This window comes from Pinus tabuliformis, chromosome 4_2, assembly GCF_031772625.1.
Source record: "Pinus tabuliformis cultivar Carrire ecotype Pingquan chromosome 4_2, CPIR1, whole genome shotgun sequence".
NCBI classification, from domain to species: Eukaryota; Viridiplantae; Streptophyta; class Pinopsida; order Pinales; family Pinaceae; genus Pinus; species Pinus tabuliformis.
In genome coordinates, this window is record NC_142304.1 from 135,231,174 (window position 1) to 135,250,501 (window position 19,328).

General features: G+C 40.3%; 1 protein-coding gene across 6 annotated transcripts in view; it reads left to right on the forward strand.

Moving 5' to 3' along the window:
* LOC149168594 (uncharacterized) overlaps positions 1-19,328 on the forward strand; it is a 307,528-nt gene that overhangs the window by 45,226 nt on the left and 242,974 nt on the right. For 3 of the 6 annotated variants that reach the window (XM_089428332.1, XM_089428331.1, XM_089428326.1), the window contains exon 2: positions 13,570-13,771. The exons of 2 other annotated variants lie outside the window; for them this stretch is intronic. The gene's annotated coding sequence lies outside the window, so the exon portion shown is untranslated. The remainder of the gene's footprint in view (positions 1-13,569; positions 13,772-19,328) is intronic. One more of the 6 variants, XM_089428329.1, reaches the window with a different exon arrangement.

Genomic DNA, 19,328 nt, shown 5'->3' on the forward strand with positions numbered 1-19,328 from the left:
TTAATTGGGTTGAGCATGTTATCAACATGCTTAATCGAAGATCCATCCCTGCTGATCTGGGTTGCCATGAATCAAATATGCCAAATAGGAGAAGTTGTATTCATCCAATCAGATACCTTGACTATGTGGAACTTTTATTGTTTTATAGTGTGTTGGAAAAGTGGGTTGAGGGGTTAACTCCATAGTATATGTTTGAAGAATGGGTAAAAGCTTTGAACAATTTATTCATTTTGCTATGAATTGAGTTTCCACAAAATGTCAGAAGAGTCTTGCCATCATGAATACACATTCAACTTGGCCTTGACTTCACTAAGGTATGGTACCTGCAAGAAACAATAAGTGAACCTAAAAACTTGACTACTAGCCCATAGCCAAGCAAATATTTGAAGATGTTTCTTGGAAGATGAACACAATGACAACAATTCTCCCACTTGCTAAATTGACTTATCTGATATATTTACACCCTTGCTGAATGGAGAAATATAAGAGGAACAGAAACTGGCCTACACCATACCTTTCCTGGTACAAAGGGAATCAATGGCCAAGTCTCCAAGGAAAAAATTGGCTGCACAAAAGACTACAAATTAGAAAACGACAACAAAGGTTGAATCGACTAGCCAGTCGATCGAAGATGACTTACAAACTCTCCTTCATGGAGTCAACCAGATTGATTTAGAAGAACCTTGATTGAAGAAAAAGCTAGAACAAGTCACACAATAGGTACTCCAATGGAAACAAATAGAATAGGAAAAGCGACAGAGGGGCAAGCTAAGAAGAGGAAGTAGGTATTGGAATAAAGTCTGGGACCCAATGTGTATAAGCTCTTGAACAAGCGAGAACAATCATCATTGAAGCATTGAAAAATAACATTGTATTTGAAAAACAAATACAAAGCCAAGTGGAAAACATCCAACAACAATAAAAGAAGAAGCAACGAAAGCAATAAAAGCAACTGCCAATGAAATCATGAAGCAACAGACTGAGCAAAATAAAATAAAGATAAAATCAGCAACACCAACTCAGTCCACCAATGACTTGACAAAGGTGCCTTCATGTCTAGTATTGACTACTATAATTAAAAAAACAACTAAATCCCCCACATCAGTCGATCGAAACAAATCAACCAACTTAGTGGCCACAACCACTGAAAACAAAACATACAACTGAATATCACCAACGCATGGAAGAATAGGACCATCAACAATTAGTGTAACATCAACCAACTAACCATCAAGAGCAGCAACACCTGATAGAAGAAGAAGAACAACAAAATGAGTAGAATGATCAACAAAAAGAGCTAGATGACCAACAAGTGGTTGAGCAACATACCTCGTAGCAGCCAAGGAAAAAGTTGTAGTAGGACACCAAGGCGATTCCTTTCAGCTGACCTTCAGATCACTGAGATCCAGTACCATCATCCACCATTTCCCTGCACACTTGAATGAAAAGATCAAGGCAAATCTAGGAAAACAGGGATAAAGCACCACAGGTGTTTGAGGCCTTTTGACTAAAAGGAGACCACAAGAATAAAGTAGTGGTTATCTTTTATCCAAAAGATGTCATTGCCACAGAAATGTAGGAATGATATCATGAAAGCAACAAAGAAATTGTTAGCAAGAGGGTCATGGAGATGGAAGGATCATAGTGATAAAGACCACTAAATTGGGCAAAAGTGCAAGAGAAAAACTGAAGATAAGTTGGGTTTTAGCTTGATTGATTTATTTGCAAACCATTTAAGTTGTATGGAGAATCTTATCTACAACTTAATCAATTGAAGACAACATAGTAGAGGAGAATCAAAGACTTAATACTGACTAGACAAGGGCAATACCAAATAAAGGCATTTTTGCAAGAAATAAGTGTTCATGCTTCTAGTATGAACTTTGTGCTTGGAAATTGGCTGATGTTCTTTGCTAATATTTATAGTTGACTGAGGGTCTCACATGCCCTAATTGAATAACTGACCAATACAAGGATTATAACATTAGATGCATAACTCGTGACGCCTTGACAGGCAAGTTCATCAAGAATTACAAATGGAGATATAATTGTTGGCCTAGAGACACAAGTGGTTCCAAGAGGGGAGAAATGCACAATTGGAAGCCAACATTGTCTTGAAACGTATTTTAGATACAAAAAAACAAGTCCAATGGAAGCAGGATAAATGCAATCCTGATCTAGACTTGGTGCAAAATGTTTATATCCTTTAAAAGTTGGACAACTTTGTTGAAATGAAAAGATCAAGTATTACCATAGACCAAGCACTTGAAGGATAAACTTGACTCCAATAGATAGTGGCACATATCTATAGAATCTGCATCAAAGCTTCAAAAGAGACCCCTTGAGCTACACAACATGCACTGCTCACCTCTTCACCAATGCCAGGATATCAATTTTTTTAGTGCAAGTACATCAGTCACTCAGCTTGCAGTAATAGAAGCGCTAGATGAAATCGCCAACATCCAATTGGAGGATTGCAATTGGATTGGAAAACTTAAAGTGACTTTCAATGCAACTAGTGCTCAAGTAAAGGAAACATCAGTCAACTAGCTTGAACCACCATTGGAAGCACCGATGTCATCAACAAGTGTTCAAACAGATTTAGGTATCCTGTTATAAAATATTGGGGATTTCAATTTTGACATTTTCTGTAAGTTCAACCTCCCCCTTCTTTGGGACTAGGCTAGTCTGTTGACCAAATGTAGTATATTAGTTGACTAGTTAGTTGAGTCAGTCAGTTAACAAGTCAGTTCGACTGAGCAAGGTAATTAGAGTAGTTGTGACTACCTTCCACTAATACCAATGAATAAATAGAGGTGACGATATGATCTAACTAGTGGTGATTGGTTTGGTATAATAAAAGACTACCTATTGCTAGTTCCACTACTACTTTTCAAGTTTTCTCCTCTTCCTTCTTCTGTGCATGCTTTATGTATATTACCTGTAGATTGTTTTTGTATATTGCGCTGTATGACTGCACTACTGGTAACTTCTTTATCTAATCCCTTAGATTACAAGACATGACATAGTTTTCTAGGGTGCACCTCTCCTAGATGCTCTCTCATTTTTATTGCATGGATATTTCAACTACACATGGCATCTTTTTGAACTTCATTGGAGAGCATTATCACCTCTTTGACTTGACATATATATTATTTTATTCGGGGTGGTTATTGAGGTTGCTATTCGGAGGCATGTCGCACATGAGGAGGGTCACATGTATGACTTAACACACTCTTGTACTTGGTCTCCTTTCTATTTTTGGAGATTATTCTTGGAGGGTGCAAATGTGTAATCTTTCTTCTTGCTATTTTTGGATATTCTTAAAGGGCACACTTGTGGAGATATTTCTTGCTATTCTTGGAGACATTTTATTATTTCATGGAGTTTTGGCATGGTCAAAACCCTGCTTTGCTCTTGTATCCTTGGATTTGCTTTGAGGAGATGGCTCGCTTGCTATTTTGGGGTTTTGACTACATCTTTTCTATTGGAGCACTCCATATATTTGGCATCTTGCACATTCATCCATGGAGTTAGTTACCTTGGAATTCAGACATGTGGAATGGTTGCATGCATGGATGCGCATTCTTGGATGGTGCATTCCATGTGGAAACTTGGCATTTGACTTGGTTCGATGCCTATTTTTGGTGGTGCTTTTTCTTCATGAGTGTTATTTGGTGCATATTACTATTATTTTTGGATGGTGCCAAATTGACTTGGGGCTATTTTCCACATGTTGTAACATGGTCAACTATGGATTTAAGGGAGATCTAACTGCTTCATCATTATAATATTTGTTTGACTTGTCATGAGTTCATTAAAAGATAACAATATTTTATTGTATGAGAGAAGAGACTCACAATATAAAGAGGAGCTCTCTCTCCATTGCTGGCGGATTCTAGGGATTGAGGAGCTCTCCCCTTTGATTTTATTTGTATATCGCATGCTTGGACCTTAATGGAGAATTGGAGGTATGTTTTCATTTGATATCATGCTTTGTTGTGCACTTATATTTTATGTGTTGATTTTGTATTAGGAAACCCTTGGAGCATGTTGTGATTGCCTTTTATAATGAACCATGTTTCAGTTGGATACAATAATGTGAACAGTGACCCCTCTTACCTCTATTGTTGTCATGTTCACCTTTCATATGGTAAACCAACTTTTTGTTAGATTAACATAACATCACATTCATTACGAATGCTTAAGTATGGCAATTTTGTAATATTCCTACTAGGAATTTAACAATGATAATCAAAACAAAACACCATATGCAACACAAAAATTTGAACATGCAATTAGACACCCAGAAATTGCCCAAAAACTGCACCAAGTTGAGCCATTTTATTAATATATCAAGGAGAGTACAAAGATGTATGGAGTAGGTGTACCTGGGCTTGCAAAAGCAAGCTAGACATGTTCCAGGTGATAAAATGTGCTGCCCGGATGGTAAGAAATACTTCTCCTTCAACCCCTGCGCTAGCCCAAGAATTTTGTTGCTGCTGGATGGAATAAAACTAGAGTTTGAGCACTCTAGAGTGCTCAGAAAATTCTGTAAAATTAATCTTGGGCTTTCCTTCCCAACCCCACAAAGACCCAGAAAGGGTTTGGTCTCATTCCAACCTCCCAGAAATACCCCCAATTAGTACGAGTCCCTCCTCCCCTTGGGTATTCGCACCCTTGTGAATCTACTGCCCCCAGGGCCTCCAAGATGCTGAGAAATCCCTCTAACAATTCTCCGTACGACCCCTAGCAAAACTCAACCTCAAACTCCTGGTCAAGCCTCCCACAACAAGTGCACTCCTCAAGTGACTGCGCAGGCCCAGTCAAACCACCTCTGCGCATGCCCAGGAAGAATAATTTGGCTTGAAGTATGGCCACCCAATCAACCCACAAACCACTGCAAAAACACTGCCAAATGCCAAGGAAACATGCTCCTAAAAACCTGGAACCAACTCTGCCTTGAACTTATCTCTCCACATGAATGCGTGGCTCCTTTTTGCTTTCAGTTTGCTCCAAGGATAGCTTGAATTACCCTGTATTATCTCTCGGAACAACTCTTCAAGTGTTACAATGGCTCCCCTAGGGTGGGACTTGAAGTCCACTGAAGGAGGTGAGATCTCCCCTCGGAAATCTCCTGTGTTGAACAACACTTCGCAGACTTGGCTCAACAACTCAAGCATACATGAGAGTTTGTTCTTTAGATGATCAAAAGTCCCAAAATGATGCATGCTCCTATTTATCATTGAGCTCTTCTTCCTCCATGTGGGTCCCATGCATCGACCCCCTCTTGCCTTTCTCCCTCCAAAAGTGCGTGTTATTCCAAGGGGTGCGTATTTCCCTTGGGGTGGCCCCCACCATCCACTAAGAATTCCATTTCCCTCCCTTCTCCTATGTTGGAGCCTCTCTTAGCCAAAAATTGCAAGTGGGGCCCTCCTAACCCACTTTTCCTAAGTCCTCCTTAGCAAAACTCAAAATTGTGCAAAATTGTGACTACTTAGCAAAACTGCTAAGTAGGAACATCACAAATTTTAGCCTTCAGAGGTAATTTTCTGCTATAAAAGTCTGCAAGCTATGGCTGATTTATGGCATGCATAGCATGTTGAAGTTTCTAACTTTACTTAGTTTAGAAACCCTTCACGCACTTCTTCTGATTTATATCTACCTACTTGTTATTTTTCTTTAACAAGTTATTTACAAAGTAAATACTGAAAATAAACACCAGTGCATTACAGATCAACAACTAAAAGAAACAAGAACAAACACACCACATGACACCATTATTTTTGGATCAATGTCCCCAGAAAAACTCAATGCGGGAAAACAGGTGTAGCTATCTGAGGGTTTTATTATTAAGTAATATCAGAGTACAATTTGGGTGCCGTAACTGGCCTACCCAACAAAGAATTTCCTTAGCAGCTATACCTCACAGTTTGAGAGAAATCTGCTGGCTGAAACCCCAGAAAACCCTTCCGGTAGCTCCTCAACACAAAACTGCTCCTACAACCCCAACGTCTACCCAATCTAGACTGCGTCAGCCCCTCTCTGTCTCACGCTGGCCCTGCTTCAGCCCCAGGAGGCCCTGCATTAGCTCTGGGAACCTCTGCGTCAGCTATGCTGGCCCCTCTGGTGCTCTGCGCAGCACTTGGCTGCCTCTACGTGGCCCTGCGTGAGCCCTTGCTGGCTCTGCGTCACCCTCCTTGGCTGTTGCGCTGCTCTCCCGGCACAATCTCTGCCTTCTCTGTTCCTCTATACTCAATGCCCCTCAGCTGCTCTCCCGATCACTGATTCTATCTCTCTTAGCAAACCCCGTTTGAGACAATAGAATGACTGATCATCTGGTGTAATCTCGAAGTGACCCTCAAGCCCCCACTTATACTTTTCTCGTTGACAACTCAACGGCCGAGATTAAGTCCCTAATCAACGGTTAAGATTAGATCTGGCTTGATCCATGTCTTTTGGACCATTCTAACATAGATTCATATTAATACACATTAATATTTTATTTTCCCTAAGTTTAGACTTAGGGACTCCATTAAAAATATTAATTATTTTAATATCTCCTGATCTGTTTAGAATCTGCCCCTTTCTGGGTATTGGAGATCTCCTGTTCCCTAACCTCTCCACCAAATTTCGTGGCTAGAGCACATTAAATGCTACCCCAAATCAACAGTCCCTCTTAGCGAGGACTGTGCTCTAGCAATACTCCTCATTGACTACTACTCTGATCATCTGGCATTGGTACCTGTGCTGATGCTAGGCCTTCTTGCCCAACATCCTCTGCACTGTTGCATCCTGTACTGCTGCCCATGGTTCTGCCACTGACACTGCTGCATCTGTACGATAACTCCCTCTGCATCCGTGTTGCTGTTGGTCCTTCCTCCCAGCATTGCATCTGCACTACCCCTCCTCTCATCATGTTGGATCGTGCTGCCCACTGCTGCACTGCAACTCAGTTACTGAGAAGTAAGTAACTGATCTCCCAACTGACCTCTCTGTTGGGCTAGAAACACCCATTGATGTTGAAGCTCCCTCTGCCGTTGACAAGTGTTCCCTCTCTCTGACCTCTGCGCTGCTGCAACAACTCCCTGCATCTCGCACCGTTGCACACCTCTCTGTGCCTTCCTACACTGGTGCAACACTCCTGTGCCTCTCGCATTGCTGCAGCCTGCTAGCTCTGCGCTGTCTTGGGACTCCTGCACTGTAGCTCTCTCTGTCGCTCCATCCGCATCCGTCTCTACCAATGTTTTAAGACTCCGACTCCGACTTCGACTCGGTCGAGGATCGACTCCGACTCCGACTCCGAAACGGTAATGACTCGGCCGGCTCGATTTCAATGACTTGGTCGTTGTAAAAAATACATTAAATATTTATTTTTTTTATTAAAAAACATAATTTTAAATATTTTAAACATAATTTTAAAGATTTTCATTCATGTTTCCAAACACACAGCATTATAATATAGATGGAAGACAACATATGATCAAAGTAGGCTCTTTGCTTCTGTTCAATTTGTACATTAAACCTTGACTGTCAATCTTGACATTGTCACTATACAACAACCACTGTTGCCCTCGACACAAACACTGCAATGCTCACGAATGAATATGCAATAGGGAGCTCATGGCGCATTTGCTAAATCAACTATGCCAAGTTGCTTTCAATCTTACATTGCTGCACTGGTGCCGAAAGGATGTATCAACAAATATGCTGCGAGCAGTGAGGCTCAGAGCTAGATGTCTTAGGTCAGCTCTATGACCTTGAAAATATCTCAACCTCTGCCCAAGGAGGCTTACTGGCATGCGTCTTATAGCTGCTCAGATATAGCAATGAAGCACCTTCCAGAGTGCTACAACAATGATGAAACATAAACCTTTACTGCCCCCTATCTTAGAATGAAGGACTGTTGATGAAGTAAGCCAGAATATGTAAATGAACTCCTGATCATGAGACCAATTCCGATGATGATAACCTTACTATAGACAAAGACATATTCTTCTACAAATCTTCAGCTTCAGTCAATAAGAGGAATGCTACTACATACAGTGCCTCTGTCTTTTCACTTAGAATCATCAAGACTCACAACTGCAATGTGAATACCCTTACTGCAAACCAATGAAACATGAACCTCTCACTGCTGCAATATAAGCCACTGAACCTTACACTGTCAGAAGGTGCCTACCATTAATTTCTAACTGCTACTATTGGAGGCACTGGCACTGCTGAAGTAATGATTGATGATGTAGTCCTACTCAATCTGCTTGTCAAGTCACCTTGGAAATTCAATTGTGAATAGAAGACCACGTTTGAAGTTTGAACTTTGTAGATGATGATGTATATAAAGGATCAATACTTCAGTGCAATAAGTAGGTAATAAATGCGAAACGGATCTCATTGACTAAGCCAATCACAGAGCTAAATGATTCAGAGTTTTAAGCCTCATACAGTTGTACAAGTCTGCAAGAACAGTCCTTATTAGCTTGAGAATGGACTTCGCTGACCTGCCCAGTCGTCCCCTTGTGACTCGGCCGAGTCAAATCGGATCCGGCCGGGTTGACCGAGTCACACATGACTCAGCCGAGTCATTCGGATCTCATTGACTAAGCCAATCACAGAGCTAAATGATTCAGAGTTTTAAGCCTCATACAGTTGTGCAAGTTTGCAAGAACAGACCTTATTAGCTTGAGAATGGACTTCGCTGACCTGCCCAGCCGTCCCATTGTGACTCGGCCGAGTCATGTGTGACTCGGTCAACCGGACCGGTTACTTGGCCGGGTCACTCCTCCAGCAATCGACTCTGTTCGACTCGGCCGTTTCGGTTTCGAAACGGCCGGTTTGTAAAACACTGGTCTCTACCCACTCAGCCAGTCCTGCTACTCCTCGACGGGGCTCCCGTAGCAAGGTCTAATCCAAGAGGCTGGGTACCTCAAGGATCCTGCCCCTCATCGCCTGTAGTCCATCTGACTACAGCTCGATGTCTCCCCACTTCTGCTCAAGTGGTGCGTGTGCACTCATGGCATAGTCATCGTCTATCAAAACTTCCTTCTCTGCTCGTGCTGGCGCTGCCTTAGTCTCGGAAGACTCTCCCTTACTCTTCTTCCTTGGGCACTGGGTCGCATAATGACCCATCTCCCCACAGTGGAAGCACTTGATCTTGGAGAGATCTTTCTTCTTTCGCTTCTCCTGCTTTCCCTCAGATGCTAGGGCCACATCCTCCTCCTCCTGCTGAATTTTGATCCCTTTGCTGCTGCTACCTGTCTTTGACTACCGTATGATCTCTTCCTGGTGAAGAGCTGCCCACATCTCGTCCCAAGGTAGGAGAGTCCCTCTGCCCAGGATACTCTGGACAAACACTTCCCAATCTTCTGAGATAGCATTCAGGGCTTTCCTCACCATAAACTCTTGATCCCGTGTCGCTCCTATAGCAGTCAACTGGTCTTGGATCTCATTCAGTCCTCCGAGGAAGGTGTCAATCGATTGACCCTTCTTCATCTAATACGACCTCATATGGTTCTCGAGTAGCATTCTTCTTTGCACATAAGTATGTTGGTACAGGTTCTTGAGAGCCTCCCACATCTCAACTGTTGTTTCCTTCTCGGCTATATGTGGTACCACATGATCCTTGACCCCGTTAAGGATAATGCACTTGGCCCTTGCCATCTCCTCTTCGTACTTGTTATCATTGGGGTCGACTGGGATAGCTATAACCTTCAAGGCGAAGTCCTTGACATGATTCCTGTCAAGCACTGATAAGATTCTGGCTTTCTAGATTGCAAAGTTCGATGCTTCGTCCAGTCTATCCTGGTCTCTTACCCTGTGTAGTGCCATGACGCTCCTCTACTTCCCTCTTGGAAGTTCTCTGTTCGACTCCTTTGAGTCTGTACTTCACATCTGGAAGTTCTCTTCTGGACTCCCTCTGAGTCCTGATTTCCCTCCTGGAAATCCTTCTGTCGCTTGTCGAGATGCCCCCTACTCTGATTGTCTTGTGCAACTGCACTGCTGATCCAGGTTCCTCGGCTAGAAACCCTCAGCAACAACTCCTCTGGCCCTGCTCTGTCAGGTACTCTTTTGACTACAGTACCTCACCAACTCTACTCTGCAATATTTCTGCAGCCTTCTAGACTCCAGCAACTGCCTCTATGTGAACTGTGTCAACCCTTCTCTGCCCCACGCTGGCTCTGCGTCACCTCGGATGGGTCTGCGTCAGCCTTGGGATGCCCTGCGTTAGCCCTCTGGCCCTCTGCGTCAACAACGCTAGCCTCTCTAAGGCTTTGCACAATCCTCAACTTTTTCTGTGTGGCTCTCGCTGGCTTTGTGTCACACTTCCTGGCTTCTGCGCTGCTAGAAACAACTTCTGTCACCTCGGGACAACTATTTTCTGCTGCTATTGCTCCGCTCGACTGATGTCTCTTGGTCCTCCTGTGATCTGCAATCACGCTCTGATACCATGTTGAAGTTTCTAAATTTACTTAGTTTAGAAACCCTTCATGCACTTCTTCTGATTTACTTGTTATTTTTCTTTAACAAGTTATTTACAAAGTAAATACCGAAAATAAACACCAGTGCATGCTCAACATATTATAGATCAACAACTAAAAGAAACAAGAACAAACACACCACATGACACCATTATTTTTGGACCAATGTCCCCCGGAAAAACCCAATGCGGGAAAACTGGTGCAACTATCTGAGGGTTTTCTTATTAAGCAATATCAGAGTACAATCTGGGTGCCGTAACTGGCCTACCCAACAAAGAATTTACTTGGCAGCTATACCTCATAGTTTGAGAGAAATCTCCTAGCTGAAACCCCAGAAAACCCTTCCGGTAGCTCCTCAGCACAAAACTGCTCCTGCAACCCTAGCGTTTGCCCAATCTGGATTGCATTAGCCCCTCTTTGTCTCACGCTGGCCCTGCGTCAATCTTTCTTGGCCTGCGTCAGCCCCAAGTGGCCCTGCGTCAGCTCTGGGAACCTTTGCGTCAGCTACGCTGGCCCCTCTGGTGCTCTGCGCAACACTTGGCTGCCTTTGCGTGGCCCTGCGTGAGCCCTTGTTGGCTCTGCGTCACCCTCCTTGGCTGCTGCGCTGCTCTCCCGACACAATCTCTGCCTTCTCTGTTCCTTTGTACTCAATGCCCCTCAGTTGCTCTCCCGATCACTGATTCTATCTCTCTTAGCAAACCCCGCTCTAGAGAATAGAATGACTGATCATCTGGTGTAATCTCCAAGTGAACCTCAAGCCCCCTCTTATGCTTTTCTCGTTGACATCTCAACGACCGAGATTAAGTTCCTAATCAACTGCTAAGATTAGATCTGGCTTGATCCATGTCTTTTGGACTATTCTAACACAGATTCATATAAATACACATTAATATTTTATTTTCCTTAAGTTTAGACTTAGGGACTCCATTAAAAATATTAATTATTTTAATATCTCCTGATCTGTTTAGAATCTGCCCAAACTCTTTCTGGGTATTGGAGATCTCCTGTGCCCCAACCTCTCCACCAAATTTCGTGGCTAGAGCACATCCGATGCTACCCCAAATCAACATAGCAGATCCTATTGCCTTGCATTCTCATGCACTTACCCTTTTGATCTATGCTCCGATGACTCCATTTGCCCAAGGTGTGATTGAGCAGTTGGTGTTTGGGTTTCTACCTTCGTATTCCTTTCCAACACTCATTTATTCCACTTCTATTACAAACACTCGTTTTGTTTAGGCTTACTCTTTGTACATCACGTAGAGCCTCCACTCCATAGCCTTAGCAATCCTATCTTTTAGGGAAGCTCCCATTGAGTTGGAGAAGAGCCAAAGTTGAAGGAAGAGCTGCTGAGGTGATAGTGGTTAGCCGTCCTAAGTTGCACAAACTAGCCCCTTGATGCTCGGGGCTTTACATCATATGGGGGTGCTAGATTTTATTGTAACACACCTTATCCATGATTATGAAAAGAAAGGTGATAGAGCACAACTCTAACGAAGTTCCCTTGAGGCTTGGAAGAAATTGTTTGGTCCTCCATTTATTAGGACAACAAAGTACGCTCTCTAAAAACATTTTATATCCAATCTGTTATGGTTTTGTTCAAACCCAAATCTTAAGAGAAATTCTTGCAATAATTTGTGGTTGAACTTATCATAGGCTTTGGCCAGGTCCAGTTTTAAAAGCATTCCCTTCTCTTTCCTGTGTTTCAACTTTCATGGAATGAATTGCCTCTTTTGCTATTGAGACTAGACTGTTTGTACTCTATAATATAAAACCACTTAATTTTTCTATTATTAATATTGGGAGGTAGGATTGCTTATGGAGGCAATGATCTTGGATATTATTTTGATATACAATATTGCAAAGAGATATTGGCTGAAAATAATCAAAATCATTTGCATTGTCATTCTTTGAAATCACAGTGATAGAGGTTGAGTTGAGTATATTGACTCTTCAATACCTTATGAGATTCTCTTAGTTCTTTAATTGCATCCAGGAGTTCTTGCTTGACTGTATACCACATTTTTTGAAAGAATTCCACAGGGAAACTATCTGTACTTGGAGCCTTATTTTTCCTCATGGAGAAAACTACTTAATGGAGTTCCACTTCTGTCACCATTGCTGAAATACTCCTTTTCACTTCCGTAATTACAACTTTGGGGATTAAAGATAGAATATGCTCTTCGTCAACTCTAGATGAAGATTCTGAATCTGAAAGATCCTTGAAATAAGTTGTTACAGTGGAAGATGGGCCTATTATTGAAATTTTAATTTGGATGACTAAATCTACCTCTTAATGGGCTATTCTCACATTCTACATCTTCCACCATTTTAGCAACAATCTTGAGATTAAGCTTATCAGGTGGCTTTATTCAGATCCATATTTGTCACATTCTAGCATAATTTGCAAGTTTTTTTTCCTTAGTTACTTTAGCCGTACCAACATAGGTGCCCAGTCCATTCCAATAGATTTCATTACAAATTTCCAAAGGTGTGAAAAAGGCAAAGAACTCAAACCAGAGATTTAGGGGAATTTTAAATTCTAGGATCAAAACCAGTTTGCCAGAATTTCATGTAGAAGTTTTCTCAGTTTAAAAACCAGGATTCTCCCTCAAACACAGCTGCCTCATCCCCTGAGTGAAAACGTATCATAAAAGTCTCTGCCAACGAGGGAACGCTCATATCCATGTTTTAACCTATAGTTTATAGATATCCAGTTTCGATTGGGTTTCACTGAAGGCCAAAGCCAATGGATTGACAAAGATCCTCCATGATTACTTTGGAACTGATCTCAATAATACGCTTCAGAGAGTTCCTGTCCAGGGCCTTTGGTGCATATCAAGGAGGTCACCAACTTTTTGTTAAAACTCAAAGGTAAGCACTATATATTAAGAGAAAGAAGGCAAGATGATGAATACTAGGAACATGTTGATTGCAATTTTTGATTTGAAAATTGAGATGTTGGGGAAACAAGGTGTTTAAAACATAAAATTGTAAATAATTAGAAAAAAGAGAATATTTTTAAATAGCATATTATCATGATTTTTTGTTTGAAAAATATTTTTCTAATTAAAGGTCTTCACCTGTGCAGGTCATGAATATAAAGCATAAACAAGGATTTTCTATATATCCAGTTATCACTTGGAAATTCCTTCCTGCAAATACTAGATTCCGGATTACTAGTAAAGAGCCAACATGACCTTCCTTTGAACCTACCTCACTTCGGGTTGGTGCTTTTCCAACCATGGGGGATTTCCTTAATAGTTTGAGGTATCAACTGATAATAAAAAAAGGTGAGTGTGACCTCAAACTGGTGAAATAAGAATAAAATCAGATATCAATCAGTGAGTGCAAAAGTGGGCAACAAGCACATAAGCCTAGAAATAAAATCTAAATGCAAAAATTAAAGTGTAGGCTTAAATATGTGATAATCCATTGCTTCTCTGTTCTAAAATGTGCCAAAACAGTAAGCAAAAGTCACTCAAAAACACTTTAAAAGATGAGAACTAAATGCTAGATGCAAGTACACACCCAAATTGATGTTAGAAATTAAAATTTAGAAGACCAGCAAGATAAACTTGCTGTATTTTAATTTTTGACAGAAAATATTAAATTGAATGCAAGTAAATGATTCTTAGAACTTCTAAATGCATAGCAACCTAGGAAAGATTATATTACTTTCCTAAAACTGTGCAAAAAAGAGCAGACCAACAAAGTGAGTTGGCCTTAAAAGTGCATATTTCACTTGGCTACAAGCTGAAAAGTTGTGTCCAAGGGACTTGCACTCTAGTCCAAATCAACTAAGGATGGAAAAATAGTTAATAAGTTTACTTCTTAGAATGATAAACAAGTAAATTAAATTACTCTTGCGTTGTATGGAGTATGAATGAATGATAGAAAGCAAACAGAGCAAATGAAAACTATTTGAACCCTACAAGGTCAAGTTCTTGTTAAGATTGCAATAAAAGCTTGTAAGAGTCTATGCTAAAAGATTGTAAATTATCACACACTTTGAATATGAATGTAGTCACCAAAAGAGTCACTAATATATCTTTATTGCCAAGGGTTGTAGAATGAACAAATTATTGGACTGGTTAAACACACCAACGCTCAACGATCTTTGGGGAGTCAAATTTTTTCAACTTTTCCACATCACATGGGATACGATTATGATAATGGTGTCACAGTCTTTCACCTAGTACATGTGTTTTAATGCTAGCTCCAATCACAAAATGTCTAGGAGAATAATGGAAGCAAGGATGGGTAAGAAGTAAGGAATTGATAATCTTGCTCCCTTGCTTGTACAGTGATTTATAGCGAATGAGAGGAGAAATTTTAGATATGGAACAAGAATATATGTATCCAAATCTAGCGCATTGTCAAAGGTAAAACTAGGCTTGCAGCCTAAAATAACTCCGAGATGCCTTACATGAACTTCTCCAACTCCAAGCAATGAATGACATACATGAAAGTGTCAGGAGGTATCCACAAGTGCACACTCTTCCTAGAATAGTTCTACGATGATAAAACATTTCATTTTAGGAAAATAGATCCATTGCAATACCTTCTTTACCATATATGGAGATCATTTTATAGTGAATATACAATGAAATCTCAAGTAAGTCCTAACTCATCCAAGTGAAAAAATACAATAGAAATGAAAGAAAACTTGAATGATAAACTTGAGAGATCACTGTAATACCCATGCACATGAACAAGAGAAGCACATTAGAGGAAGATTGACCCTAGCCCCTTTTCAAATAATAACTTGAGTGAATGAATTACAAATGAGGTGTGCTTTATATATACACCTTCTTTAGGGTTTAGTATGCTAGCCCTAAGAGGATGACTTGACTATCATAATCAAATATAGAAAAATACTATAAACTGGGCCAATTATTCATACAGAGGCTCAGTAAAGTCACCAATACATAAAATAGAAGGTTGGGATGTGGCCCCAACTGTAGATTAACCATGACATCAACACCCCTCCTTATGTTAATCAAGAAGCACACGTAAGGTGTTATATCCATAAATCATCACAATGTGTATCATAATAGATCATCACAATACCTTGTACATTGAGTTGGGGGTCATCAAGATTCAAAAGCCATTTTGATCAACAAGACAGCCTTCATGATCTTCATGGGGATTTATCACACTACAAAGAGCCTTTGCTAGACAAAATTTCTATTTGTTAGGAAAAGGAGGGCCCACCAAAATAAGGGCTTGCATTAAGGGTGACAATGATTATTGTGTAGATGGAGTTGCAAGGAAATCAACAACATTGAGAGAGTAGCAACAATCCACTCATGCAAAGACATGAATAATGAATGAGTAGGATCATTATCGTCCGATAGATATTCATTTGTATCTAAGCGGAAAGTGTCATTGCGTAACTGAGCATCACTATTGATTTGAAAATAGAGGACTGGAACTTCGAAGATACATCTAGAAGAGAGGAGGGTCTAGATGAACTAGGGGTCCCAACATAATGTACTGCACTATAGATGAATTATCTGGAGTACATATAACTAACATTAGATGAAGATGAGGAAAGGTCAAATACAACTAGCTAAGTATCAACAACAAGCAACCTAAGAAGACGAGAGAGACATGATCCATAGATACATGCATACAACCATCACTAGAATCATTATTGGTGATAAGTGAACGATGAATTCTCAACAAACCACGAGGAAAGGCTCATTGAGGATAACACCACAATGTTTAAGAACTTGGTGAGATGTGGGTCATAGTGATGATACTCTTGGAAAGTCTCACTATAGCCAGCTAGAGCCTCATGAGCAACATAGTGGATAAGTTACATATTTTGCCTTTGATGAGGTGGGTGGACCCAAGCACTTTCACTAGAGACATAAAAGTGTGAGATATAAGGCTTTTGTGTATTTAATTGCTCACAAGGAGTCATACCTATGATCACACATGTAAGATTGTGATTGATGATGTATGCTACACAAACAATTACCTCTCCCCAAAAGTAATGCTTCATATTTTGAAAGTGGAGCCTAAAACGATCTGTTTCCATGATAACCCTATTTTTATGATCAACCACTCTATTTTGCTTAGAAGTATAGGTAATGGTATCTTGCCAAAAAATGACATGAGAGTGGATTTGTTTTTTGGAAAGCATTACCAAAATACTTGCCTTCCCCATTAATGTGAAGGCAGTCCATCTGTTGGCTTTGAACTTCAGTGAGTTTTAAATTTCGATAATTTTCCAAGCACCTCATCCTTGGATTTAACAGGGTAGGCCCATAGAAACTGCTGCGAATAAATATCAATATGTTAATTTCTCTTGAAACTCTGCACACTATATAGATGAATTACTGAAAACAAGGCAACTGAAAACTGAAACTAAATTTACTTTCACCAAGATACAAAGCGCCTTAACAAATCAATAAGCAGCGAAAAAACACCAGAGATAAAAACACATGCACACAAATTGACACACTTGTTTTACCCAGGAAACCCAAAAGGGAAAACCTGCTTTCTTTGTTGTGTTATTTTATTGATTGTTCTTTTAGCAAAATATATCTATTACAATTCACACTGCTGCTGTAGCCAACAATTTTTCACAGAGAAAGCACTAGGCTTCTCCTCACTATTCTCAGCTCTACAACTGTTCTCTGTTGAAGATAGTTTCGAATTGCCATGAGAATCCTAATCCTTGCTCCACAGTCCTTGCGCACTTATGGCTCCTAAATTCTTGCAACCCATACTTGAGATCTTGGATCAGGTATGGGTTTTTATAGAGAGATGGAAAGTATCTTCTATAATGAGCTATGCTTCTGGCTTCTAAATCCTTGCTCACTTAGGCTCCTAAATCCTTGCCCACTTCTCATAAATCTATGTGTACAATTGCTCCTCAATTATGCACACTCCACACACAAAGAATGATCTGTTGATCTTGTGCCTTCGTCCTTCTCTTTATAGATAAAATTAGATTCATGCAGGAGGCCTAGTTGAATTTCTGTTCACAATAGTGTCACATATTTCCTTTGCTAGTTAACTGGAGCAAGTCCCAGTCAACTAGCTCGAGTTCCACCTCGATTTACTCTAGTTGTGATTGTGAGTTAACTGAGAAATCAACTCGTTCTCTCTCCAATCAACACTGAAGTCTTAACTCGTTGTAACTCATATTGTCATTGCCACCTCATATTGTAGTCTAACTGAAGAAGACTCCAACTAACTGAAGCTCCAACACTATGCATGCAAACTTGATGACCATTCCAGTAAACTGGAAATCAACTCACCGTAACTAAACTCTATCTCGCGAACTGGCAACCATGCTAGAGAAAGACTAAGTTGAGGTCTTCACTGTCTAAAGCACAAACCAAAAGACCTTCCATTGCTACATTTTCAACACTCCCTCTTAGCGAGGAAGGAATTCTGTACAACTCCCAACTTATGTCTGAAATAAACGAAACTGCCTCTTGCTGTAGAAAATTATAGGATGCTGTAGCCCAACCCAGTTTTCATGTTTTGCATGGTTTAATGCCCAAACCCATCATGAAACATACGACTGATATTTTATATCAGATTTGCATTTGCAATGAAAACAAAAGAGCTACTCTATTATTTCATTTTTCAGCTAATACGTTAGAAAATAGCAAGCCTACACAAAAATTAGACACTTGTTTTTGGTCAACTTGACCCTGAAAAAATCCCACAGCAGGGAAAACCAGTCTTCAATGGGAGTATTTTATTTGCTTCTAAAGGAAATTAGCACAAGAAGGAAAAGGCAACTTATCTCCCTTTTGAGTTTGATGATATCATTGTAAAAAATACACAACATATGGCCTTCACACAGTCTTGAACTTAGAATGATTTTTAGCTGAGTTCTGTGCATAATCCTCTGACAGTGCCACGATTTTGAGCTGAATATAGCAGGAATACTTCTGGAAATTTGTGTATTAGATTTCTGTGCTGCCAGGACATCGAATTACTCACTTGCAGACTGACATTATTTCTGGACCTTCACACCCAGAAATTTCAACCTGTTCCTTCTTGCAAATTCCGCTGACTTTCACCTTCAGTTTTGGCCCAAACTCGGCCAGGGAACACTCCAGATATCTACCAAAACTCAGCCTCTGAACTTTCAGACTTTACAAGCCTAAACCTTAGCTCAAAATCATTGCAAACTCAACGTATTTTAGCTGTTCAAAATTTTTGGGAATTGTTCCTGAAGTTTTGGGATTTTGTGCCTGAGCTATAAACTCGCCTAGAAACTCGGGCCGCCTCCCTGAGTTGTTAAACCTCTTCCTTTTGGCTGCAAACTTAACTCCCTTCTCCCCTTTGCTCTCTTCTCAATGGCTCTAATGAGCATGAATGCGCTCTCTCTCTCCTTTTCCCTCTTTTGCCTCTCCAAAGTCAGGAGAACCCTAACCCTTAGATCTAATAGCTGAGATTAGATCTCAGCTCATTAGATCAAGGGTGGAGATCATTTCCTCTTGACCTCCTTTTTAATGTTGCCCCCTTTTCTATGAATGAGCCTCCTTAGTACTTTTTAATGTATTAGTACTATGGTCACTTTTTCCTCATAAAGTAAATTTTAGAATATAAAAGTCACTTCAATGATATAAAGTGTACTTTAGTACTTTACACATAAAGTCACTTTTAGACACATGAGAATTTAATAACTTAAATTACCTAGTACATCTTCACCTAAAAGGTACTTTAGCCCCCTTGATATTAATAAACTAATAATATTGCTTACACAAATATGATTAATGTGTCTCCCTAGGCCAAATGGAGAAATGACTCGGAAACACCTCCTTGTCACCCTTATTTTCAACACTCACTCTTACCAAGGAAGGTGTTTCTCAC